This window comes from Lonchura striata, chromosome 12 (genome assembly GCF_050655825.1).
Source record: "Lonchura striata isolate lonStrDom1 chromosome 12, ASM5065582v1, whole genome shotgun sequence".
NCBI classification, from domain to species: Eukaryota; Metazoa; Chordata; class Aves; order Passeriformes; family Estrildidae; genus Lonchura; species Lonchura striata.
This window is the reverse complement of record NC_140714.1, coordinates 18418255-18445067: the sequence shown is the minus strand read 5'-3', so window position 1 is coordinate 18445067 and position 26813 is coordinate 18418255. Positions and strand designations below refer to the sequence as shown.

Here is a 26813-nt window from a genome sequence, read left to right as displayed (position 1 = left end):
TCACTGTTAACCTTATTATTTTTAAGGCTTTTCTTTCCCACTTGCACACATGATATTTTTCATCATATGACTTAAAACAGAGAGTTTCTGCCTACAGGACTGGTCTTCCAGTTGGACCAATACTGAAGTTATAATTTGCCACTCAAATCTGAGAAAAACATTTCAAACCTTTCGATCAGGCAGAAGAGAAAAGGACTACACATCATTCACAGTTTATTGCTGGTGCATTTGCTATTTTAGACAGAGAAAACTGAGTACATATTTCTGTACTAGTCCAGCAGTGAACTCTCCACAGGTGCACAGGAAAAGGATAAAATACTCCTGTGACTACACTGAGACTTAGTTCAAACATTTCACAACGGCAGCTGCACCCTGATTTCATAGCTCAACTTCCACTGAGTGAGAGATCCCTACAGGCAAAACCTTAAAAAGGCTATTGTTGGCAGAAAACATAATTTAAGGATTGTATTAAATATTAAGTAAGGCTCTCTAAACACAAACTGTTCCAATTTTCCATGCTGTTGTTGTACAAGCTCACTTGCTGTAAGCTCTGGGCTGAGAACTGCACCATGCTCAAGTACAGCAGTTCTGCAGCTCCTGCCAGTTATTCCAACCCAGTCCATTCAGTGGAGTGACTCCCAGTTAGATCTCCCCTGTATATCAATAAATACACAGAGTAAATCAGTACAAAATAGGAGGTTACAGGGAACTGTTGCAGTCAGTTATTTCTCTGAATGCTCGAGGTTAATGAAATCAAGCAGATATTTACAGAAATCATATCATTCAGGGGCTTTAGGAACTCATTACTCACAGTTGTAATCCATTTTCCTAATCCAGTGATTCGTATTGAGCAATAAAACATTTTGGTCATCTGCTGCAAAAATGTCTCATAAGTGATTATTTTATTTGCTGATACTATAACAACTGAATTAATGCACAGTTAAATTAAATTATTTGGGGCCCAGCATAAGTAGCATCATTTGGGAGGTTTCCCATTTTTAACCAGTGAACTCTGCTATCCATGGGATGAAAATGGATCTGAAAGCACTGAACACTTCTGCATTTAACAGTGCCAAGCACAGGCTGTCTCTAAGAACTCCAGGAGACTTTCTGTGACACAGGGCTGACATTTCACCGTAGAAGATGCTTGGGTTTATTATCAATACACTGGCAAAATCAGAGGTTATGCCCACAAAGCAAGTTTCCTTTTCCATCACTTGATCCGAAGCCTTTCCCTTGCAGTCCAACCTGCTCTCCCCAGGACAGGAGGATTTTATAACTCTGCCCATCCCCACCTCCCCTGACAAATCTCAAATTCATCTTCATGTTACAACCAAGTTCATGGAGGGAGGGAACTCACGAGGTCTGAAAACTGTCCTGAATATTTGAATCCCTCTCTGAATTTTGAATCCTTTGAATCCTTCTCCTTCTGATGAGAAGGAACACAAGCCATTAGCATGGATACTGATGGAAATGTATCTCAGAGGTTCTTCCAAGCAATTTCAGAAGCTGCTTTGCTTGTAAAACATCTTGTTTAACCACATGTTTATGTGAAATAACAGCTCTGTCAAAGCAGCACACGGAGAATCAAGCACAGATAAAAATACAAAAGAAACAGAACTGCTATTGAAATGCTCTGAATGCTCCTCTCATGAGCTGAAAGACAATAATGTGATTGGTAACAGAAAAACTGTGGATGGAGCTTCAGGAAGTTAATTTAAGACAAGCAGCTCCTCAACTTTGGTTTCAATGGACAAGACCCTGCTTAGCTGCAATTTGGAGAACTCTGTTATCTCATTTAGATTTTCCAGACTGGTTTACCCATCCTTAATAAATTATATGTTTGACTAATTAGCCTTTAACCCTTCACTGAGAATATACCGTATATGAGATAAGGAAAAATAATACAATAAAAAAATAACACAACATCAGAACCCAAACCAAACCCTCTGCATCATCTGCTCCTTCCCCCACCACCCTTCATGGTGTTCAGAAGCACAAAGTGTTTTCAGCACATACTCAAGAGGAATAAATAAAATTTTAAAAAAGAAAACAACAAAACAATGCAAAAACCCCCATCACTGCTCATCAAGACTAAACAAAGGAAGAAAATTGCTGAGCACCAGCTGTCACCAAGTAGGAACTGAGAGAAGAAATTGCCAATAGACCTTTTAAAGTCTCCTTCTTTAAGAAAATCCCTCCCTTCTCTCAAAGCTCTTTTTTCAGCCTTTTAAACTCCAAATAACTGCCTGACAATTTATCACTATATTTTCATCTACAAACTCTTGCCTGGGGGGGTGTTTGTCAAAGGTTTGCATCCCAAAAATCTTTTCAAGCTGCCTTGAAAGCTCCCCCTGCCCAAGCAGAGCCTTGCTGCACCCAAATGGAGACACGAAACCGCTGCAGGGTGAACACAACCCCTGGGGCTGGACTTCTCCTCCCCAAGCCCTAAAATAAGTTCAGGTGGCAGCACTGAAGTCAGTCTGGGACAAATTCTGCCTTTTAGAACCTCATTCCTGTCTATTTAAAAAAATGGCACAACAGTGGTGTCTGGTAGGTTCATAGGACTTTGCTAAACAAGCTTTTGCTTAATAATTCATTCTATTTTAGCTGTTTAATGTTTAAATCAACTTCCAATAAAATACACCTCAAGGCTGGTCAGGTAATTCAGAAAGCATTCCTTTAAAAAACCCAAAGGTTTTAGACATATTTATAAATATAAATACACACGCTGTCAATAAAAAATGTTTTGGGAATGTTAAGAGTGCAAAACTCAGTGCTCAAAGTTGGCCAAACACAGTTATTAAACATTGTGTTACAAATTACCTGTGCTCAAGCCATCATAAGGTATTGCCTATACTTGTCCATGCTTCTCATTTTCAAAAATATCTGCTTACATAAACATGTAGTTCTTAAAGAAAATATTAAAATTAGCTTTATAGAATTCCCAGTTCTGTCTCCAACATGCATTCTGTGTTTTCCCTTTTCTCTGTCTACTGGCCATACAAAACTTGGATTAACTTGGATTTTGACAACTGTCCCATATTTTAAAATTAAATTTCTAGTTAAATCCTCCTAAACACAAGAAAGAGACTTTTTCTGAAAGGGAAAAAGAAGAGAAAAGTAAAACATGAGATGAAATGTGACATTGGAAAAATGTGTGTTACCCCTTTGCTTGAGCTCCTAAGTACTGAGTTACCTGAAGCAGAACATAAATAAAATCAAGGTCAAAGAAAAGAAGATTCATTTGCTACTTCTGTAATGAACTATGTCCTTAAAGGCTGTAGTCTGAATTTGCATGAAATTAAATGTCTCATCCGGAGAATGGTCCAAAAGTCCGTTATTATCTGTCTAGTTGGTTTTCCACAAGTTTTTTCCATAGTTGAAATGCATGTGGTAATAATATTCTTTTGTCCAGAAAATACTGTTGAGAAGAAATAACTTTAAAGAGGTATCTGATAGCCAGCTCATGTATGTTTTAAAAGTAATTAGATTTTTTTTCTGTCTTTAGTAGAAATATATATATCTCCAAACATTCAGAAAAAGATTAAAGCCAAGAGCAAAGACATGAAAATACTTGGATGCATTTCAAATTCCATGTGGAGCATTGGAAGATCTTCACATGCAGAGAAGTGATACCTCTAATATAATATCCAAATTATTTCTCACAGTTCGACTTTACCAAAAAAATAAAGTTTCAACCAACTGCTTTAAAGGCCAAAGTGAGCATAAGGAGTCCTTCAGCACCTGAAAAAAGTGCTCAGTAGAACAGAAATTGCTAAGAATTCCCAGGGCATCCCAGGATGGAGGTTCTGATTATTCCCTAGACAGCAAACTCTTCACTCCCTTGGGAATGAGTCTGGTGATTCTGTGTTTGATCCATCTTTGCTGGGTGCCTGGCCCCACAGGAGCCAGCCCTTCCTATTCCCTGATACCTATTTACAGGCAGGATTAATTTAATGAACAGGCTGTGTGTGTCACACAAACTCCTCAAAACCAGCAGAGTGGGGCTGGTAACAATATTCAGTAACATTATTCTATAACAATATTCAGTAACAACATTCTATAATATTCAGTAACAATATTCTATAACAATATTCAATAACAACATTCAGTAACAATATTCTGTAACAATATTCAAACCAAGGCACTGCACAAACTTTAATCCTTACCATGGAAAAGCTGCAAGGAAAGGCAGTTGAGCCCATGAACAGTGGAAGGCACGATGAGAGCTTTTAGGAAGCACATGCAATGAGCTCCAGCTGTGCTGGTTCTCTTTAGTTTAGAGGTAAACCTAAAATACAGAGTTATTTCCCTCTGTCTCCATCATCCAGTTTCTTTAACATGGATTTTTTTTTAATATGGATAACTTGCAAATCTGTCACACAGAATGATTTTGGCTATTTTTGTCAAGATGCACTGAACACATCTATATCCAATGCTTCATCTAGTGTAGCTGCACTACAAAAATAATTGAGGTTAAATAAAAATAATTTCGGTTAAAACTCTGGAAAATAAATATGATTGAAAAAACATGCCATAACAAACATGATACATTAAAATAAAGGGTGAAATGCTTTAGATAGACCTAATGAAACAATCATATAAAATAAGCTATTCTAATAAATTCAGATTCAGGAGTTCTTTCTTTAACCTCTGATTAATTTACTGGTCGTGATCCTAATTACTATTCAGGGCACTGCCAAGTGCTGTCAATGATATCTATTCCTTTGTAGCACAAATTACTGCTCAAAATCTGAGGTAAGATATCTCAGAATGAATGAAGGTTTTGAGGAGGCCACAGGGTTAATGGGATCACTTAAGAAAAATATTCTGACTCAGCTTATCATTAGGATTTCCACTTTTACTCAGCTTTGGGAACATTTTCTCCAGAACAGGATAGAACTGTTTAGGCTGGAAAAGCCTTCGGAGAGCACTGCATCCAAGAGTTGTCACCACCTAAACACGTCCCCAAGTGCCACATCTAGATGCTTTTTGAAAATGGCCAGGAATGGTGACTCCACCATTTTCCTGGGCAGATTTCCCAATGCGTGACCACTCTTTTAGTGTTTTTTTTCCTTCAGTTCCCAGGTCTGAACCTCCCCTGGCTCAGCCTGGGGCCGTTCCCTCTCCTCCTGTCCCTGTTCCATGGGAGCAGAGCCCGACCCCCTGGCTGTCCCCTCCTGTCAGGAGCTGTGCAGAGCCACCAGGTCCCCCCTGAGCTCCTTTTCTCCAGGCTCAGCCCCTTCCCAGCTCCCTCAGCCCCTTCCCAGCTCCGTTCCCTGCCCTGGACCCCTCCAGCCCCTCCAGCTCCTTCCTGTGAGGGGCCAGCGCTGCCCCAGGGTTGGGGTGGTGCCTCAGCAGTGCCAGCACAGGGGACAATCCCTGCCCTGGTCCTGCTGCCAGCCCAGGGCTGGCACAGCCCACCGCTGGCCTTGTGTCCACCTGGGCACACCTGGGCACAGCTGGGCACCCCTGGGCACACCTGGGCACCACCCCAGACACACCTGGGCACTGCTGGGCACAGCTGGGCACCCCTGGGCACACCTGGGCACCCCTGGGCTCGTGTCCAGCCGCTGTCCCCAGCACCCCCAGGGCCTTTCCCACCTTTCCAGCTGCTGATCCCAGGCTGGAGCTGCAGGATTGCTGTGGCCCCAGGGCAGGACCCGACACTGGGCCTGGCTGTCCCCAGCCCATGGATCCAGGCTGTCCCCATCCCTCTGCAGAGCTCCTGCCCTCAGCACATCTGCATCTCCCTGGAGAGCCGGCAAGGATAATTGCACAGTGGCAAGGTCTGTATTGAATATTTCCCTCCTGAACAACCTGCTGATGGCAGCTCTCAGTGACAGCGCAAGAGTCACACAGCTCCCAGCACGGCCGTGGCACAATCCCAGTCTGACACTGATGCTGACATTCCCTTCTGCTGGCTTTTACCCACCTGACCCCAGTAAAGGCAGCAGGCAGCACCACCCTCACCAGTGGCTTTGTCAGAATTCCTGCAGGAACCTCACCAAGCCCCAAAAGAACTGTTAAAAATATTCTTTGCACAACTCTGGCCAACTGTTCTGCAGCATCATACCAGGCCACTTCCCCTTGATTAGAAACATTTGTTCAAATGAGGCTATTTTGAGTTGCAAGTACATTACCTTGTGTCAGAGAATGATTCACACATACAGATTTTAATAAAATAATTAACATTTTGTGCATAAGATAGTATTTAATGTTCTAGACCAAGATGTCAGTCTGAATCCTAGGCAGCACCACACTTTCCATGCCTTGATTATTCAAACATCAAATCTTTGTCATGCTGTAAAAAAACAGCTGTTTGAGAAGAATAATTTTTAAATTATAATTATTTTGTATATGTGGAATGGTGATTAAACCACTAAAGGTCAGACTATATTTTGTCTATCAGAAAATACAGGGATTTATCAGCCTTTTTTATTTGTAAGCAATGTTTAGAAGGTCTGAATATGCAAAATCTGTTCTTGCAGCTAACAGACAGTTGATGGATAGGATCAAATAATGTCCAGAACAACAGGTAGGTTGATAAATGCATCCAGGAGTCTGGTGGCAAGGGAACAATTGCAGTCCACAGGAGAAGAGTCAAAATATTGTTTTGACAAATTACATTAAATTATGCTCTCACATTTCTTTCTCTGCAGCGAGAGGCACTACCAAAAACTACAAAATTTTTTATGCCAAATTTTTGCTTTGCAAGAATTATCAAAATCTAGTCAGTGCTATTTGCAGAAAACCCTTTTCATTTAATGTTCTATACACATTTGCAGCTGACCTCTCCCTGCATGTTCCCCAGCCTAAGGAGCACCTAATTTGTCACCAGCACATAATTGGGGGACAAGTCTTTGATTATTTGTGATATTTCCAAGCTGCAGGACTGTTAGAACATTTCACTTGCAGAATGCAGCTCTTGAACCACTCCTTGCTGCATTCTCCCAATGAAATTATCCCTCCTCTCATCCCACCATCCCTACAAACTTACTCAAGGGCATCCTGAAAACCTGGAGCAGCACTGATGCAGCAGTGCTCAACCCATCCTCAGGAACCTTCCTTTATCCAGGGCTGCTCATTTCACCGGGGAAGTGGAATTTATTTGGATTTCAGCAGGACCTGCTTGCACTTAGAACCAACAGGAGTATTTTTGTCATTTGGTACGTGACAAAATTCCCAGCCAGGAGCTCTCGTTTGTGATGGAAGATGGAACAAACAGCAGCAGCCTGAATTTCCTCACCTTCCTCCTGGCTGCTTTGCATTTTGAAGAACAAATCCAGCCATTCCAGCCCTCCCATTAATCTACAATCCCAAAGCTCTACACAATTGTTGCTACACAGCAAATGCTCACATCAACCACTGGGAAAAGCACTGTTCAACCATTCCCAGAAAAAACTAAGTGTGGTAAGAAAAGCAGAATTTTTTACCCAAACTATCCATTTTAGTGATTTTATTATGAAAAAATAAATCTTACCTGTAAGATTTTTTTCAACCGTTATATAAAATCTTCATCAATAAATGGCACAATATTAAAACAAGAAAAAAGATGCAGATTTCTTTCACTTCTCTTGTTTTGTCCTATCTTCAAAATATTAGATGAAAACCAAATTCTTGGTAACTTTACATCTGATTTACTTAGAAAGGAAGTACTTTTGAAAAGCACTGTTGACCATTTTCATCCCCTGAAGTCATTGGACAGGTCAATTGTGCTAAGAGAACTGCATTTAAGCCTATTTCTGGAAAGTGGCTTTTGATTGTGGTTTTTAGGCTGAATGCAGGCTGGACTAAAATTGTATTTCAGCTTTGTGAACATCCTATGAAACACTTAATAAGAATTCTTCAACCCTATTACCATTTTTTTTTTTTTAAGGTTCATCTCGTCTAATAAGATGATTGATAAAGCACATTTCCAATCTCACAGTGACATATTTGGGGGGTGTTGAAATGCTCCCAGTTCTAGGAATTAGTTCTGCAGTAAAACAGCCCTTCCATCAGGAATTCCAACTGGGATTTGCTCACAATCCAGACCAGCTGGGCAATGCTTGAAGCACCACAGTTTCTGCATCAATATCCTTGGGGAAATATATAGATTTCTAATCATCTATTGCTTCCTTTTGAACGATGCATAAGGGATTTATGAAAAGGATTTTTCAGGCACGCCATCAGTCAGAGAGCTTTAGAGACAAATATTAGGTTCTGCAAAAGCATTTTTACACTACTTGGACACTCACAAATGCAATCACTCCCTCCTGCCAACTCCCAGATTATTATGTAATATACCCAAGCTTTTACATTTATTCAGTATACACAACTGTGGTTCAATTTGGCACATTTTTGGCTTTTAAATATGAATAAGAATGCTTCAAAGAATAAAATGGAGTTGGGAAATATTTATACAAGAAGCTGAGTATGGATTAAAATTGCTTGGCTTCAAAAGTAAAATTAGATGATGTTTAATTTAGTTTATTTATGAAGTTGTATTTGTTCAATTTAAATACGTAATCTCCTCTGAGAGAGTTCAGCTTTGCAAAATGATAATCTGTTCCTATATTTCTATTAGTTGTGATTTATTCTGATTCATTCCTTTGTTCAAAAATGCTAATGAAAGCAGATGATGCCGAAGAAGATCCACAAGCAACAACCAATATATCCATCAGTCTGAAAAACAGGGAGAGACTGCTCCACACAGTCAGGCAACAAATCCCAGACAAAAGATTCCTAGGGAACACTGGCTGTGGAGAAACCCAAGCACAGGCTGAACCAGCACCACCTAAATTGTCAAAACTCATCTCAAAAAGTCCTGCAAAGACACACAGCAAATTCCCTCCCTCCTCTGGGTAGGCATGGAAGAGAGATGAATGCTAAAAATCAACTTTGCTGGGCTGTGATGGAGAGGCTCTGGGGAGGAAAAGCTGCCCAAAGCTCTGGGGACATGGGGATTGCATGGGGGGATGAGGGAAAAATTGACAGCATCTCTGCCACTCTGGAAATGTTCTGAGAAGGCACCAAAGAGATTTTCCCATCAGACATCAGGTTTGGAGTGGTTTTTCACAGAAAGAGTGATAAAGTTCTGGAATGGGCCACCGGGAAGGTGGTGGAGTCCCCATCCCTGGGTGTGTTTAAAAACAGACTGGATGTGGCACTGGGTGCCAGGGTTGAGTTGGGGTGTTGAAGCTGGGTTGGACTCAATGATTCTGAAGGTCTCTTCCAGCCCAGTGGTTCTGTGAATTCTGTGAATTTTCCTGTCACCAGCTGTGGATGTGTTTACTCCACTGCTTGGGTAAGAGCCTGGAAGCGCTGGGGAGCCTGCATGGCCCATAAAACCTTTCTTCCATCACTGGCTCCTACAGCTGCACCCAGAAACTCCCACAGAAACACCCCTGGGGCTTGCCAAGCTCAAGACCTGTTTGCAGACAAAGGAATTTACCGCTGATAACAGAGATCCTCGGAAATACCTTAATTACGACGAGATTTTTTCCATGGATTAAAAAACCTCAAAACCACTGCCTCTGGCCTACATACCTTTTCCTTACAAGGCTATGTCTTATATGCACGCATGGAGTATCCCACCTTCTGCCTTCCCCACGGAAGCTGATGGATCTTCAATTTAAGCCATGTAATAATATGGTTTGAGGGGATAATAAACAATAATAACAACAGGTTTGAGGGGATTCCCTATTTCTATGCTCATATTTGCTTTGCTCTCCCTACAAAGAGGTAAAAAAGAGTAGGATCTCCTCCCTTTTCCTTTCTGAGCTAAAACCAGCTTCATGGAGCCCTTATGGCCACCACCACAGATGTTTGGTGCTCTCTGATTTAATGGAGTGTGTGGCTCATTCCCTGGTCTGTTCAGTTGTCTGCAGGAATGAACTCCACAGCTCCCAAGAAGAAATTTTTATCTGAAGTAATCACAAGCATTCCTGTATTTGTTTTCTTACTGCTGTGGTGGAACTTGGGGGCTGTAAAAAAGCAGAGTCATGGGAGAGAAAGTCAAATCCATATAAAATTTTGAATTAAGTAAGGCCTCGAGCTCTGAGGCTCTGTGTTCACTACAGAACAAACACAAAAGCCAGACCAACATGGAAATGTGCTGCTGCTCCTGAGGGTGACTCCTGAATAGAAATATCTGGCAGCTGGGAGGAAAGTTTCTGGAGAACCAGCTGTGAGGTCAAACAAGAAATACTGAGGAAGGGAGTGGATCTGGTGTGTGGGAGGCAGTACAAAATTGGTATTGTTTTCAAGTGAACCACTGCAAGATTAACTTTGAATGGAATTAAACTCCACAGTAAACCAAAGAGCAAGAAGGATTTTAGAGCAACTGCTCTCTGTTTGGGGGCTTTTAGAGATGCATGCATGCTACACACACACAGATACTGATTTTCTTCTCCATGTGCAAGGACTTATCCTTTCTCTAATTCAGCAATGGGCAGAACTCTTCCCAAGCTTCCCTGTGAAATGTGCCCTCTTTCATGAGCCTTTGCACTTTGCAGGGTCAGTGTGAGCCCTTCCAGCACTGCCATCCCACTCTGATTTGCTGCCACTGCCACCAGCCTGGGTCATGCTCTGCCTGAAGGCAGCAGGGTTAGTTCTCTGACGGGATAAGTCCAGCACAGAGGCTTTCCAGAGGATCCCAGACCCTAATCCTCTTTGATTCCCAATGCCCACAACAGCACTGAGCTCACCAGGACTGACTTCCACTATAAAGTGCCTTCTTTAAAAGGAATATGTTTTGATGTTTCTACTTACTTTAATATTTGGTCTTTCATAGCATTCTAATTCAGCTTTACTTTAAATATTGCAATTATTCTTCTTTCAGGGTTTGGCAGTTAAAGCTCAGAAAGCACTGCTGTTTACATGATCAATACTAAAAACTTTAACATGTCCTGTATCTGCAGCTTTCATTGCTCCAGATAAGGTAAAGGAGGGGAACAAGATTTCCTTAGAAGGAAGCTGGACCCAATTAAGAAATTGTATGTTAGTTTTCTCTACCAAGTGGAAAAAAATCCCCAAAAATACTTTCCTAGCAATATTTTTCAAGATCCCATCCTAATCCTAAAGCAGATATGTAAATGAGGCTTGTATGTTAAGACCTCATGCACTCAATTTTAAGGCTCAAAAAGCTTCAAGAAAAAAAAAACATTTTAGATGTCTTCCATTTTCCTTTCATTCCTTTCTATCCTCAGTTCTGGTACCAGAATCATGTTTTCAGATTAAAACTTCCAAGTGTATTTCTAAACTAGAAAAAGGAGGACAAGGGCAGGGACGAGGACGCTTCATTTATTATCTTTTCACATTAGAGTTACAGGGAACCTTAATGATATACCAAGCTGTAAACCCTGTAGCTGGTACTGTATTAATCATCTGTCTACATGAGAACTCAGATAAATATATAATCCTATTTCTGCATTGCAGATTTTATATGTGCCTTCCTCAGACTGCTGCTTCTTTTTTTCTTTATTTTGAAAACATGGCTGGAGGGGAGGATCCATCCCAAGGTAGGGAATAGCATCCTAACTGCACTTGCTTCAGCTGAACAGCCATATTAAGATTTATAAGAAGATAACCAAAGCAATAGGCAGCAATTCAAGCATCTGAGAACACTTTGTCTCTCTAAACACATTCTCCCTTCTCCAAGGTCAAGTCTGTTGCCATCCACAGGCAGCAGCTGGCCCACCCGGGCTTCCCCCAGCTTGGGGACAAGCCAGGTCCCACCTGCACATCCAAACCAGTTCATTTTAGACAGGCTCCAGTGGTCCCTGTCCATGTCACCTCTTGTCGTGTCACATATTCCTGGGAAAAAACAGATTCCCCTTTTTTGTCTTCCCACTTCAGCCCAAGCATGCCAATAACTCCAACCCCTCCTGTACCTCCAACCTCTCTGTACCTATCTGTAATATTTAGGCATCACACAGGACAGACAGAGATACCCACTCCTATTTTAGATGAATCAAAACAAGATTAAAAATCAATTAAACCAGAGATTCTGCCAACAGTTGTGCAAACTCACCAACACAGTGCCCTGGGATTAACAGCTCCCCACAAACATTCATTATAAAACATCACCTCAAAACCTCCATGCCCTGAAGGGGAGCTCTTGATGCTGCAGTGGGAACATCAGGGCAGTCCTTTGGGGTCAGCCCAAGACACTCAGGGCACCCCTCAGCCTTCCCCTCCATGGCAGGAGCTCTGTCCTGCCCGGGGCACAGTGATGCAGTGTTGGGAACAGAGAGGCACCAAACACTCAGTGAGAGCCAAGGAAATTACCTGCAGAACCAAAAGCTGGTCCCCAAGAAAGCTGAGAGGTGCCTTACTTCTCGTTCCTCCTGTAATCCTCCTGCTCCAACAGTTTGTTTTCCTGGCATTTTCAGCCGTCTTATTCAGCACTGCTGATTTAGCACTACCATTTTATCCTGCAGTTCTCTGCATAACAATCACCACGACAGCATTACTGAGACAACCAGTCCTACCATAATGCAAATGTCCTCCATGGGTACTGCAACAATTTGCATTGCATCTCAGGAGCCGTCTGCAATTCTTCTTGGAATTTCCCAGGTTAGCTCAACTGCTCATAAATAGGTATTGCTTCAAGCACTGGGGGAAGGAGGATGACAATCTCAATGTGAAAAACACCACAAAATCATCATTTCATTGTTATTGCATTTCGCTGGTCCCTTAATACCAAGCATCATTTGGAGGTATTTTTAGAACAACGTGTGAAATGTTCATTACAATGCAAGCAGAGGAAAGGGACATTGGAAGCCTGCAGTGCAAATTGAGCAGCTGTCCTCAGCCAGGACAGCAGCTTCTTCTCCAACTGACTTACAGAGGACACAGATCAATGCTGCCTCCTGACATTTGGGATTGCACATTTCCCAAGGAGACTGGAAGGGTTTATTGGGAACGCTGTTCCCTTCTAATTACCTGTGTGACACAAGGTGTACCACTGTGAAAGACAAGTCAGGTCGGTGGCAGAGCATTTTATTGTGCTTCATCAGCACCAGGGGGGTGCCAAGGTTAGTGAGATGCTGAGCACAACCATTGCAACAAATTTGTCCAGCCCCAAGACAAACAGTGCACGTGCCAAAGAGCCACCACCACTCTGGGAAGTGTCCCTCTTCCCCCAAGGCCCACTGAGGCACAGACAGGTTGCTGAGCAAAGGCTGTGGATGGCAGGACCTGCGCTTGGAAGGCTGAGGCAGCCAGGGGAATGGGAATGGAGCCCCCCGTTCCAGTCACAGGTGACAGATGGCCTCAGAGCAGAGCACAGCAGATCCCAGAATGTGTGTGAGGCTGTAAAGGTGTCCCAGACTGTCCCACCCTGGGACATCAGCACGAGCCTGCTCCTTGCTGGTTCCAGCCTCACTGTGTTGGCTGCAGGTTTTACCTGGACTAGAAAGAGTGGAGCAAGGAATTAGTGCAGAGAGATGAGACAGCACCACCAAAGGGACTGATCGTGGCAGGGGGTCTGAGATTTGGAAAACTGAGGCCCCTTGAGCTCCAGAAGGAAGACGAGGCTGAACAAAGAAGTGGTCTCTGAGAAAACAAGGGTATCCAGGATAAAAAAAGTAGAGATTGGAGAGAAGACCAAGAGGAGTTTGGAAAGACAAGTGAGGGAGATCCTGGAATTCTGAGATGCATGGAGACAAAAGCCAGGGGATACCTGGGACAGCCTGTGTGTGAGATCAAGCAGGGTAAACACCCAAAACTTCTTGGGTCTGGAATAAACTCCATCATCCCATCCCAGTGTGGGCTGTTCTTCTCTGCCTCACCTGTGACAGCTTGTGGGAATTGTCATTTGAGACTTTATCTGGGGGATGCAGAAGGAGGAATCCCAAATCCCAAATCCCGTTTAAAATGCTGCATCTCATCCTGAACTGCGGTCCAAAGTCTGCATGGATTTATACTGTGGAACACAATCCAAACCGAAGCACAGAAGATAACTTATCAGACTAAGACAGCTCTTGTCTAAGTAAAAATCTCCTCAGATGGAGTGTGTGTATGAGGAGTGTCATTTTCTCCAAATGCCCAGCTAATTTCCAGAGGTCAGGAGCTGGGAAGGTCAGTGAACTGGACAGGCGAGGACTACAGAAATAGCTCTTTGCCCAACATCCCACAGATAAGCATCTTCCCTATCCTGTTTCCACATTCTGTGCGACAGATTTTTCAGCAAGATCCAAATCAGATTGGACTAAATCTCATTTTATTTTTAATTCATTTCATATGGTTTTATTTTTAACTCACTTTAATTGAAAGGCAGTGAATGAAATTATCAATTGAAATTACTTCATCAGCTGTGAGTCTTCATTCCTTAATATATAAAATAAGCTCTCAGTAAATCTGAATCACTGATTTTCCTGTTTCATCCTCAAACCCTGGGATGCTGATGCAATGCACTGGGCATTCAGTATTGCAAATTCCACACTCTCAACTATAAACGTATTCAGAATATTGACCAATTCTTGGCATTTTTTAACACAGCACTTCAGTTCTGGGCTAAATCTTGAAATTGCAGTTCCAGCTCTAATCCTCTCCTTCCAAGGGATTTCTTTTGATGCAATAGCCAAGTGTTTTATTAATGGCCTGGATGAAGGAATAGAGCACCCTGTGCAGGGGCACAGAGTGGGCAAATGGGGAGGTGTGGTTGTGCCACCAGATGGATGAGCTGCCTCCCAGAGGGAGCCACGGGCCAAGAGGAATCCCAGGATGGCCAACAAAGGGAAAGGCAAACTTGTGCCCCTGGGGCAGGCCAGGCTGGGGGCCAGCTGGCTGGGAAGCAGCTCTGCAGAAAAGGCCTTGTGGTTCCTGTTGGAGCCGAAGCTGAGCAGGAGCCAGCAGAGTGTCCTCACAGCACAGGGCTGCCTCCTTCCCACCAGCACTTTGGGACATCCCAGTGCTCCCACCCAGGCTGGGCTGCCCAGAGGAGACCTGGACTTCCTGGAGAGAGTCCTCCAAAGGCCTGCAGAGGGGAGGAAGGGACTGGAGCAGCTGACATGCAAGGTAGGAGGTTCAGAAAACTGGGACTGCTCATCCCAGAGAGAAGAAGGCTCAGGGGGACTTCATCAATAAACAGCTGATGGGAGAAAGTGAGGGAGACGGAGCCACACTCTTCTCAGCGGTGTCTGGTAAGAGGCAAAAAGGCAAGGAGAACAAAGGTAGAAGAATCAATTAAAAGGTCAAAAGCTGTGAGGGTGGCCAAACACTGGCAGGTGTCACAGGTGGAGATGTTGGGAAGTCTCCGTCCTTGGGAATGCTGAAAACCTGACTGGACATTGCCCTGCTATAGGTGACTCCACCTGGGGCAGGAGGGGTTGGGCTGCACCATCTCCAGAGGTACCTGCCAACCTCAACTCTTCTGTGCCTCTAAAATCAGCTGCTTTCTCCAGCCATTTCACCTTCACCGCATGGGAAAAGGAGACAAAAGGCAAAAAATGCACAAACTCTTCCATAGAAATCTCAGATTTACTGCTGGTCCTATTCTAGCATTTCCCATTAACTGTTTCTAGGATTCTCTGAGAGCCTGGTGCACAGCCCTCAGATGCTTTAACTATGCCATGAATGTTTTAAAAACAAGGGAAAACATGTTACCAGCAGGATGAACTTGTTCATGACTTGGTTACCATTTCCCAACTCTGCCAACTCTGGTACCTAAACAGGAATTCCACATCCCTTCCGAGGCTCCATGTTTCACTCATCTGCAGTGTTCAGAGGGAACAACACGTCCTGCCTTTTACAGAGCTGACAGCCTCTTAAATTTATTAAAATACGCCCCGTTTCTAGCCCTTCTCTTATACATTGGTTCTTCTTCAACTGCAAATCACCAAGTTTAATGCAAAAGCCAAGGTTATTTATCAAAAATACAACAGTAAAACCATGCTTTTTAACCTAAACATGAGTAAAACTTCAACCAAAAACCCTAGAGCTCTTAAAATGGTACCGTATGCTTACATTTCCTACAAAAGGGCACCAAACTTTCAAATAAAGATTACAATAAAATACTACTGACCCTCTCTGTTGTTTTACAGATGAAATTAAAGCCTATACATTTATATAACCCCCACAACGCCCTTTATTTATCTCTGTTGGCACACAAAAAAACCCATCCAGCACGCGGAGCATAACCTACCTAGAGAGAAAGACTGTTCTCTTATGCAACTGCTCCACTAAGGATCCATAAGCTCGGAGCCCGGCTCGGGAGCTGGGGAAGGCTGGATCCCGTGGAGCATCCCTGCAGGGCAGGGTGCAGGGCGGCGGGGTGGTGCTGCCCGGGTGCCAGCCCGGACTGCAGGGGCTGCAGAGGCTCGGAGCTATCCCGGCACACACGGAGGGAGCTCTGCTGCTCCGCCGGCAGCGCCAGGGAGGCTCCATTCAGAGCGGAGTCATCGCTCCCTGCCTGCCTCAGCACCAGAAGGATCCCACAGAGGGGCTGGCTGAAGATTTAGCATCATGTTTTAATACCTCAATTAAACAAAAACACCTCTCGAATCCTTAGCTGTTGGGTTGGTTTTCTTTTTTTTTTTTTTAACCCCTTTTTTCAACTGGCACGTTAAAATTAATCAGAAATGTGTGGTTTTAACCGTGGGGGGGGAGGTTGACATTTGATCAGATAATGTATAATCTGAACGTAATTAATCAGAGCAGTACTTGCTAAATTCCACATCCATCATTGTGTCTCCTTGAAAACAGAATGAAAAAGCCTGGCAAAAGGCAGCTTATTCTCCACAAGGTTTCTCAGTCAGGTTAATCAAATGAACCACTTTCTTCCCTTCAGAACATGATTTTTATGTGCAAGCTGTAAAAGTATTTCCATTTCTTAAAGGAGATGGGGTCCATTTAGAGAACCCCCACTGCCGGAGTCCTACTGCAGTGCAATGGGCTCTCAGTGAGTGGGAGAGGGAGTTACAAGGTCAAGACTTCTACATTAATTCCAAAATGTAACAAGGAATTACTACGTGCACAACTGGCATTTGACAATGTGAACTCCAGGATGAAAATGAAAAAAAAAAAAAAATTAAAAAAAGCAATAACACTTTTAACATGTTCATATCTTAGCAGGATATACGCTCGCAGTTGCTGTATTCAGACAGGAAGATATATAAATATATATTTAGTAGGATTCAAAAAATGTTGCATCCCCTAACCCAACAGCACCGGGAAAGATAAGCTATACATCTGGGGGAAGATGAAAGGGGGAAAGAAAATCTTTCCAAGCTGTTTCCTAGCTACATGGTATGAAATTTAAAAGGAAAAAAGCACTCACAAAAGTGACTTCACAGCAGCTCTTAGAAGAACAGTATGATACCTAGTTCATCATTACCATGTCTTCTGCAACCTGGAATCCTGCTGGGAAGCATGAAACTCTTCCAAGCTGTTCCAATATACATGCATGCAACCTTTTTATATATGCAGAAAGCATGAGGAATATCATGCCGTTTTGATTTGCAGCAGAGAAGAAAATTGACCTTTTCCATGAAAATGAATGTATATTTAGCATTGATGCAGACCAAAATCAATTCTCTATAGAAATGAAGATAGATACACAAAAAGGATGAAAAGGGGGCAGACAGAGAAAAAATAAATAAATAAAAAGGAAAAACCTTAATGCTGCATTGCTCTACACAACTTATCCACAAGCCTTATTTTATTGCCTTATTCACAAACTTACTCATTTTACCAGCACTACAGGGAAAATGTGAACCACCTCTTCACAGGTAGCAATTTGGATTAAAATGAGAGGAGCATGAACAAAGTAAAAGCTGTCTGTGATCAAAGACCTGCTGGATACCTGAGTCAAACAGTTATTCCAGAGCAAGGTACAAGAGCCAGTCATGCATATGGATGACCTCTCACAAATTAAATGCTAATCAGGAATGCATCTCAGCAGTAAAAAAAAAAAAAAACATGTGGACTATGAATTCGATCTGTAATCCCTTCTCTAAGCAAATACTGGCAAAAGCCCCCGGTATCAGTTTCATACCACAAATACCTGACATCAACCTCAGATCCCAGCAATAAAAGCGCGATTTCCCCACATTAAATGTGCCGGCTCTCCTCCAGACACCCCAACTTGTGTAATATCCCCGCAATCCTTCCCCAACCCCACAACAGAAAGCAACCAGGGGCTCAAAGAGCAGCAACCCTGTGGAGCAGGGATGGAAAAGGAAGCGGTTTATCCCGCAGGCAGAGCCGTTCCCTTGGAGCCCCTTGAGCACTCACCTTGCAGAAGGAGCGGGAGCAGCGGGCTAAGCATCCGCTCGTGGCTGCCTGGGAGCGCCAGGGGTGCCCCCAGCCATGGCCTGGCAGCCCTGGGAGCGCCGTGCGAGGCTCAGGGAAGCGCCCAGACTCGCTTAGGAGCAGCCTGAAGTGGCGATGGGGAGGATGGGGCAGAGCCCGGCGCTGGCGGAGCGCGGGGCACAGGAGCTGCCAGCGCCGCAGGCACGGATCAAACGCACAGAATCTCCCTTTACATAATCGGAAATGACTCCCGTAATCTCAGCTTTTCTCTTAAAGCGTTGGATGCCTCACGGACAGCCAAAAGCTTTTTCTCCACGCAGCGTTCCGTGGATTTGGAGCCGATTCTTCTTTTGGTTAAGTAAATAAATAAATGAATGAATGAAAATGAAAGTCTATCTGTCAGAAGTCTTAATTATTATACCATAACATCTCAGGAAATCCTTTCCCCATCTTCCCACAGGAAACACCATGCACGGTAAGAAGGAATTACAGAAAATTCCCTGTTTCTTCCACGTTATTTTCTAGTCCATCTCAATACAAAGGCAATGCTTGGGGGTTTTAACCTTCATGCCCTTTACTTTCAAACAAACGCACTGAAAGACTATAAACAGCTCTATAAAGGGACCCAGTTGAAGATTACAGATTTTTCTAGCATGAAATAGCTTTGCCTATCATAAGAGGTCATTAAAGTAGAAAAATAGAACAGTCAAAGTGTACTGCTCACATTTTAGTGAAATGTGAGCTTCTGAAAGAAAAAAAAAAAAAAAGCACATCCGATTCTTACCATCAATGATAAAAGCAAAATCCCATCCACGTGTTTTCCTCATCACTAAAGAACTGATTTAATCAAAATCAAGCCCATACGTTTCAAAAACGAGATCATGCTGAATTCTCAACCTACCGAAGCCCGGAAAACGCTTTCTGATGCAAGAGAGCCTTTTAGCTATGCAGTTTCTCTTTGACCTTACAGAATAATCTACCCGAGTCGCAGCATTACCTTTGCAGAGATTCCCAGGGCACGAACCAAAACCTAATGCATCACTCAGCCCCGGTCCCCACATCATCTTCCCATCAGCTCGCGCCTTCCCCGGCAGCCAAAATGCCAAATAAAGGAGCTCAGGAACGGAAAGGGGAAATAATTTTTTTTTTTTTTTTTTTTTTTTTTTTTTTATTATCATCACCATCATCACCGCCACCACCATCATTATTTGCTCTCATGCTGTGGATGTCGCTACTTACTTGGCTAAGACATCCTCCCCAGCGCAACCTGCTCCCGGCTAGCGGGCGGAGGGCTCAGGGCTCGGCATGGGCGCGGGCAGGCGCGCAGCGGCCGCGGAGCCGCTCTGCAGACCGTACCACCGCGGCAGCGCCCGCCGGGGAGGCAGCGCGCTGCGCCCGCAGCATCCCCGCACCGCCGCCGCGCCGCACCGCGCCGCACCGCGGGGACACCCCGCCGCGGCACGGGGGGGGGAAGGAACCAAAACAAATAAAAAAATAATCATTAAAAAAAAATATATGGACTGAACCACCATGTTTGTTGTTTGCGATTTTTTTTTTAACGCTTCCCCTGGGATAATGACAAAAACGGAAGATGGCAAGCGACCAGGAATATGCCACTTACTCAGAAACGGGAGAAACCTTCAAGGACAAGGGCTGTCAAGTCCTATCACTGTCGCTGGAGGAGGAAAGGGGGGGATGGAAGGTGGTGGAGGAAAGGGGGCGCGGGGAGCGCGGGGAGCGGCGCATCCCCGGCACCCCCGAGCAGGCGCAGGATGCGGCGGGGCTGGAGCCCGCAGTGCCCGGCGATGCTCGGGCTGTGCCCGCTGCTGACAGCCCGCCACGGCGGCGTGTCCGTGCTGCAAATTACTTCATAATCACCCTCTGCAAAGATCCGGCTCGCTCGCCCTCCCCTGCTCTTTCTGTTTATGTAAGAACAATGGGGATTCTAAGGAAAATAGGGAAAAAAAAAAAAAAAAAAAAAAAAAAAAAGCCTTGCAGCGCTATGGGGTTTGTGTTGTGTTTGTGTCCTTGCCATGCCTGCCAGAAATCCAAACCCGTAGAGGAGGAACAGTGAAATATCCCCGTTTAATCTGATCTGGTCACATCAGCATGTGCTGTAAAACCACACACACATGCCAGAGCAGCTCTCTGCCCTTCTCTTCTTCCTCCTTACAGCCCTGCACTTTGGGGAATCACTGCATTTTATCTACAGCTTCTTACCACCCTTCTGAGTTGTTATGATGTGTCTGCTATTTTGAATTATTAGCACATAGAGGACTCAGAAATGTAAAAGGCTTTTCCAATAGAATACTGTGTTATGGCAGTGCAAAACAAACCCAAACACCAAAAATAAGAGAGAGACATCAGTCCTTTGAAAAGCAGAAAATTTTCTATGTAATAGTTTAAATTTTTTCAAAGGAAATCGCGATCAGTGCATGTACAATGTCCAAACTACAACTTCAATATTCAATATCCCTACTTCAAACCGTTCAATCCTGTGAGTGACTGAACACGAGAACATCCTTTTTTTTTATTTTTTTATTTTTTTTTTTTTTTTTTTGGGAAGAATGTGTAAAACAGCATAGATAAAAGTTGGGATGTATTCTGTAGCATCCTAGGAGAGCAGTGGCTCATGGCTTGCCTGTGCCTTGGCCAGGGTGGGCAGGAGCACCACCCTGAGCAATAACAGGAGTAGCTGTGCTGATGCTCTGTCATCCTGCCTTACTCGCTGCTCAGAATATCAATTCAGCCAGTTAAACCAAAAGTCTGCACTGCACCAAAATGGAAGCTATTTAAAAAAAAAAAAAAATGTGCTGGGATCATTGATCAGGAGTTTTATCTATGCTGATCAATTTTTTCTTAACGAAGTAAAATTTAAATCAGGACTAGGATCAATGCAGAATTTTCTCATGTGAGACTGCCTTTATCATTAGGAAGCTACAGGCAATTACATGCATGCCAGGACACCAGATGCAGTGACTTTGGGTTATATTAAGCAGAGAGACGTGTCCCCTTTTCAGAACAAGTTTTCAGTACAAACTGCAGCTCTGAGGAGTTTGTGGTGCAGCTCAAACTGAATCCCAGCACTGAACAAAGCAGTGCTCCAGTTAAATGTCTTGTGCTGAGGTCCCAGACCCATAAATGTTGGTGACCTCTACTGCTCTGTCAGAAAAGCAGGAAGATACTGAGACATCTGCAATTATCTGGTTACTGACATTCATTTTTTTGATATAAATTTTGAAGATAATTTGAAAAGCAATAGAGAAGGTTGATTGACACAGTACCAAAATATATTAAAGAAGTCTTTTTTATTTATCTCTCTTTCCTGAAGGAATAGAGGACTAGCTTAAAGAAATTCAGTACAACATAGAAAACTTGTTCCACACATTTGGCTGTTGCCAGTTTGAGGAGTGCTGCTCTCAAAGACTTTGTGTCATACTACAGAAACTTCAGGGCAGAGACAGAATCATAGGATCTATATCAGAAAAAACTCGAATTCTTATTTTTTAAGTAAGAGGATAGGCAAGGGAATAAGAGAAGGAGAAAAAATTAAAAGAATGTTCAAAAAGGAAGGAAAAATTTAGTTTGAACATTTCATTATATACCCAATCCAACCAAGTTTGCACATGGATATTCCTGGTGCTCTCTCGCTGCAGGCCTCCAAAGCCCCAGACCATGTGGGGAGATGGACAAGCCAGGAAGATTTTGGGAGGTGTGTTTGGAGCCTACTCACAGGGTTGTGTTGCTTCTACCTCCACCACAACGCTGCCATCCTGCAGCCAAGGCCAAGCATTAATGCTGATCTCCATCCTAAAAATGCAAATCCTGGAGTGGGAGCTGAGCTCCCAAGCCTTGGATTCGTGCACACGCTGGAGCCTGCCCTGGCTTGGAATAAAGAGGCAACCTCATGTTTGCCCTCATTTAAAGCTCCCAAGTGAAAACTCTTAAGAAAATGGCCCAAACCTGAGCCCCCGTACTGCTGAGACAGGACCAGGAATTCTCTGGTTCCAGGCTGACACCTGCTCACTGCCCGCAAAATTACAAGACCACAGTCCCAGGGAATAGCTGCTACCCACAGCAAGTGCCCTCCAACCAGAGCTAAAACCAGCAATTCCACCCTCAGAAATGGGCCAGCCAATAAACAGCACCTCTAGGAACACTCTGGGCTCAGAATTTAAAGGATTGGGGGGTTTATTGTTAATACTTTTTGGACACAACTGTGAAAATATTAACATTTTCCAACCCATCTTCCAGCACGTGCAGCTCAAAATGGCTGCACCGTTGGCTGGTGCTTTTTTGAGGTATTTCATCATCAAATTTAATAGCAAAGCCCTGGCAAAGCAAGATACCATCTGAAATGAGGGTTTGTCAGCACATCTTCATGCCTATTAAAGCATCCAGCAGCATGTTATTTAGCTTTGACAGAAAAACAATTTAACACCTTAACTTGGGGGCAAGGAGTGGAAATGGAGCAGAAAAATGGAATGGAAAATAGAAGGATGCTCTTTGGGAGTAAGTTTAAAAAACACGACAGTGCTTACAAGATATAGAAGGAATGAGACTTTCGCTGTTGAGCTTGAACTGCAACTTGAAAAGATTGTTTCCCCAGTAAAACTTCAACTGACAATTTGTATTCGGAGGCAAAAGACCCTACCTAATCTCTTTGGAGAAAACTTTAATTCCGTATGTGCTGGTGATAGACATCACAAGCACATTTCAAGGTCTTTATGAGATAATTAATGACAGGAAACACAGGAACATAATTTTAATTCCTCTTTCAGGATCCTGGGGACCAAGACCTCCTTTGCAGCGAGGTTGTCCAATCAGAGGAACAGCACTGGAAAACAGCAGCAGATTTCTAATATTTTCCTAATCACAGCCCAGATACTTAAACTAGAACAGCAGACTGGCAGCCTCTCATATTTTTAAACCTCATTTGCTACATTTTTCAAAACAAGAATTAAATCTGTTTTCAGATTCGGTGTCTCTCCAGTTTGGGAACACAGAGCAGTAATATTTCTGCAAGGAAACAGCTTGTGCTCCCAAACTGTGCAAACATGTTGTTATCCTGGGAAGCAACACGACCTAATAAAAGGAGTGGAGGAGAGGGACCTCAGAACAGTCACATTCAAGGACTTGCCCTGCTGTTTCCTGACTGGGAGATGTTAGTAGGTCACTTGATCCCACTGTGCTTCAATTTCCCTAACTATAAAGTCAGTGTATTCCCGAGTTTAAATTACAGCTCTTCGGAGCTGGTTGCTTGGTTAACCCTTCCCTGCCCTTGGGAGAAGGTGTTGGGCACACCTGGCTGTGCTGGGGGAAGTTCTGCAGCTAATCCAGGCACAGGGCTTGGGCTGGGAGAGCCCCAGAGCTCCCACCCAAGCCCAACCATTCGCTGTGTGATTCAAACCTCAGAAGCTCACGGTTGCCTTGAACTCTTTATTTTATCTGCCGCATTTATTTTCCTGTACAAATCGCCACTTACTCGGACTGATAAATTATTGCAGCTCCAATCAGCTCACTTCCTTGACCAGCATCCCAACTTTCTCAATATCTGAAAGGAAAACTACCAGCCAGCCAGAACTGCAGTTCCCCCCTCCCCTTCAATCTCTGCCATCTGATATCTATGAATATCCCAGTTTTTCTTCTTTCACCATCTAAAAGCCATGCCCACAAAGAGCAGGTGCCTGCAAGGCTGGGCTGCCATTGCTGTCCCCTCCTTGCCACAGGTTTAAAGCTCAGAAAACAACACCGGGCTCCCAGGATCACCCCAGAAGGAAGAGAAATCTTTAGGCTCTTGCAACAACAACAAAAAAACCCAAAAAACTAAGGAAGAAGCATTAATTAGCCTGAGCTTTCCAGTAGAGCTTATGTAAACCCAGCTCACTGCCACAGTCTAAGCACAACAAAGACAGAGAAGCATCTCAGCAGCCTCCTCCAAAGGGATCTGCCCTAGTCAGAGTGAGGACCTGCAATATCTGACACAGCTAAATCTGAATCCACTGCTGAAAACAGCTTCTCAACAGCCTAAGATGGGCCTAAGAATACAAAAGCTGTCTTATACCAGCCTTCAGCCCACTTGGCTTACAGACAGAATCTGCCATCTCACATGCAGATGAGAGGAAATATTTGTTGACACTCAGAACAAATCTTAGACCAACCAATAGAGTGGCCTGACAAGAGCCTTGAAGAACAACCTTGTGAGTGAGCCACAACTTCTGGGAACTGTGGATAGGCAGCAAAGGAATCCCCCTTTCATTCTCTGGGCTTTTAAACCCCATAAACTGCCAGTTCTCAAAACAGAATTTGTGCCAACTGCCTTCCAGCATTAATCTGTTTACTTAACGTAATACAGTGATACTGGGAGGCAGACTCCAGTCCTTTGTGGTTTCCAGCACAGGAATTCCCTTCCCTGGGTTCTGGAAGGGAATGTTACTCTCCCCCTGCAGCCTCATATCGCTGGTCCTGATGGAAATTAGAAATGTAATCCAAAGTCAATTAAACTCAAATTATACGATTGTACAATTGATAGGGGTCACATCAGCTCATACCAAACTGCAGATTTCAGACAACTTGACTTTGAAGGATGGTTGGAAATAGGGGTGAAACTTTTCACAGGTAGATGGGTTACATGGACTCTTTCTTCTATTGCATCAAAACTATTCTCTCAGACAAAACCAGAGTTTGGAATCAGAATTTTGATTCAGTATGTTCTTCTGATATCACTGATGCCAAATACTACCACAATGTTCTAAAAGTTTTTTTTTCCTTCTTATTTGCTAAACTTCTGTACAGGAAACCTCTTCCCTTTGGAAAGAATATCCCCAGCAGGGTGTGTTTGAAGGAGCATCCTTTGCCATGAAATTGTGTATGACTGTGGTGTAGATGTGAAGCTCAAGTACCCCCTTTACACAGCCAGGTCACACCATGACCTTGGACTGCACCTGAAAGAAGAAACACACCATTGTTCTACTGAAACTGCTCAACCCTTCCAGTCATATTTCAGATTAGACAGTAAGAAATAATAACAGAGAATTAAATTACAAATATGGACTGTTATTAAATATCATTAAGGAAATGCACACTCCTTTCACAACTTAAAGCTTTCAATCTTCAATATATGGACTTTTCCTACATACCTGCATCTTCTGACTGTAAATCTCATTAACTGACACAGTAGCTCCCATTGTAGCATTTTTGTCAAATGGCTCCAAATTGAAGCCTGGATCAGCCTTGTTTATTACTCTAATAAAGTGAAATTATTAACATAAAGGGAAACAACGGTGTGACAGGGTTCAATCACTCTCAACAATTCAAATGGTATAACAGAATTTTAACAAACTATGAAAAAGTGAATTCTGATATCTCAGCAAACAATCCAACTCCCATACACACTTCCTAGTAATTAATCACCTGCAGTGATTGCCTCGTGTTGAGGAGAGGGTTTTCCCAATATAATGAGATAAAAGGCTATGTTTAGCTTAGTGGGCAAAGCAGGCTGACCTGTTAAGCTTTGCTAAGCCCTGGGTATCTGTGCCCTGGAGGAACATGCACACAGGGGCAGCTCCCAGTGGGGCCTGGAGCCCCATTCCAGAATCTCAGAGCTCCTCCAGAGGCAGCTCCTGCAGAGGTGTCCCCACAGCCCAGAGCCATACCCTGGGAATCTCAGGGCCACCCCAGAGGCATCTCCTGCAGAGGTGTCCCCACAGCCCCATTCCAGAATCTCAGAGCTCCTCCAGAGGCAGCTCCTGCAGAGGTGTCCCCACAGCTCAGAGCCACATCCTGGGAATCTCAGGGCCACCCCAGAGGCATCTCCTGCAGAGGTGTCCCCACAGCCCAGCCCCAGGGCTCTCCTGGCTGCAGGGTCACAAAGCCACTCAGATCTTGGTGCTCCTCTGGGTGAATGGAGCTCACCCATCACACAAATCACTGAGAACCTCAGATGTCCTTCCCTGTGCCACAACCTCCAGCTTAGCCAAACCTTTGTTTTCACTTTGTTTTCTGCTGATGTCACCCGGGCTGGCAGTGCCACCCCACCTGTGTGGGAACTCAGCCTGGTCCCAAGGCCTTGGAAGGGTTCACTGGTGTTGGCTGGAACATACCGGTACAGCCCAAAGTGTTCCACACCAGTCCTGTCCTTCCCTGCATGGCAGCATTTGACAGAATGGCTCCACTACAGCCAAAACAAACAAAAAATGTGTGAACTTCAATAAATCAGACCTTTCAATCCCACTGGAACATCTGGGAAAAACTCTTACAAAAGCCAGTTCTAGGGTTCAAGAAACTATAGAGTCAAACCTGATCTGAAATTATCACAATGGCTGTTTTTGGCTTTTAGATATAAATATTATCCTATAAGAACTCAGAATTTGTATTCACAATTATATCTAGAGTTGAAATAAATGTTCAAATTCTTCAGCAAAGAATGAGCTTTACAACAAGAAACCTTCAAGAATTATTGCTATAGAAAATTTACTTAGAGGTGCAACATATAATTTGCACAAAAAATGCTTATTCACATTATTAAATATTAAACTAAATACAAGACCCAAATGTTATTGCAATAAATA

The 26813-nt window shown here is 43.6% G+C and overlaps 1 protein-coding gene across 18 annotated transcripts in view; it reads right to left on the bottom strand.

The window, feature by feature from the left end:
• Nucleotides 1–26813, bottom strand: part of ATP2B2 (ATPase plasma membrane Ca2+ transporting 2) — a 397487-nt gene that overhangs the window by 208396 nt on the left and 162278 nt on the right. The window contains exon 1 of one of the 18 annotated variants that reach the window (XM_077786060.2): nucleotides 19865–20018. The exons of 11 other annotated variants lie outside the window; for them this stretch is intronic. The gene's annotated coding sequence lies outside the window, so the exon portion shown is untranslated. 6 more of the 18 variants (XM_077786055.2, XM_077786056.2, XM_077786063.2 and 3 more) reach the window with 6 other exon arrangements.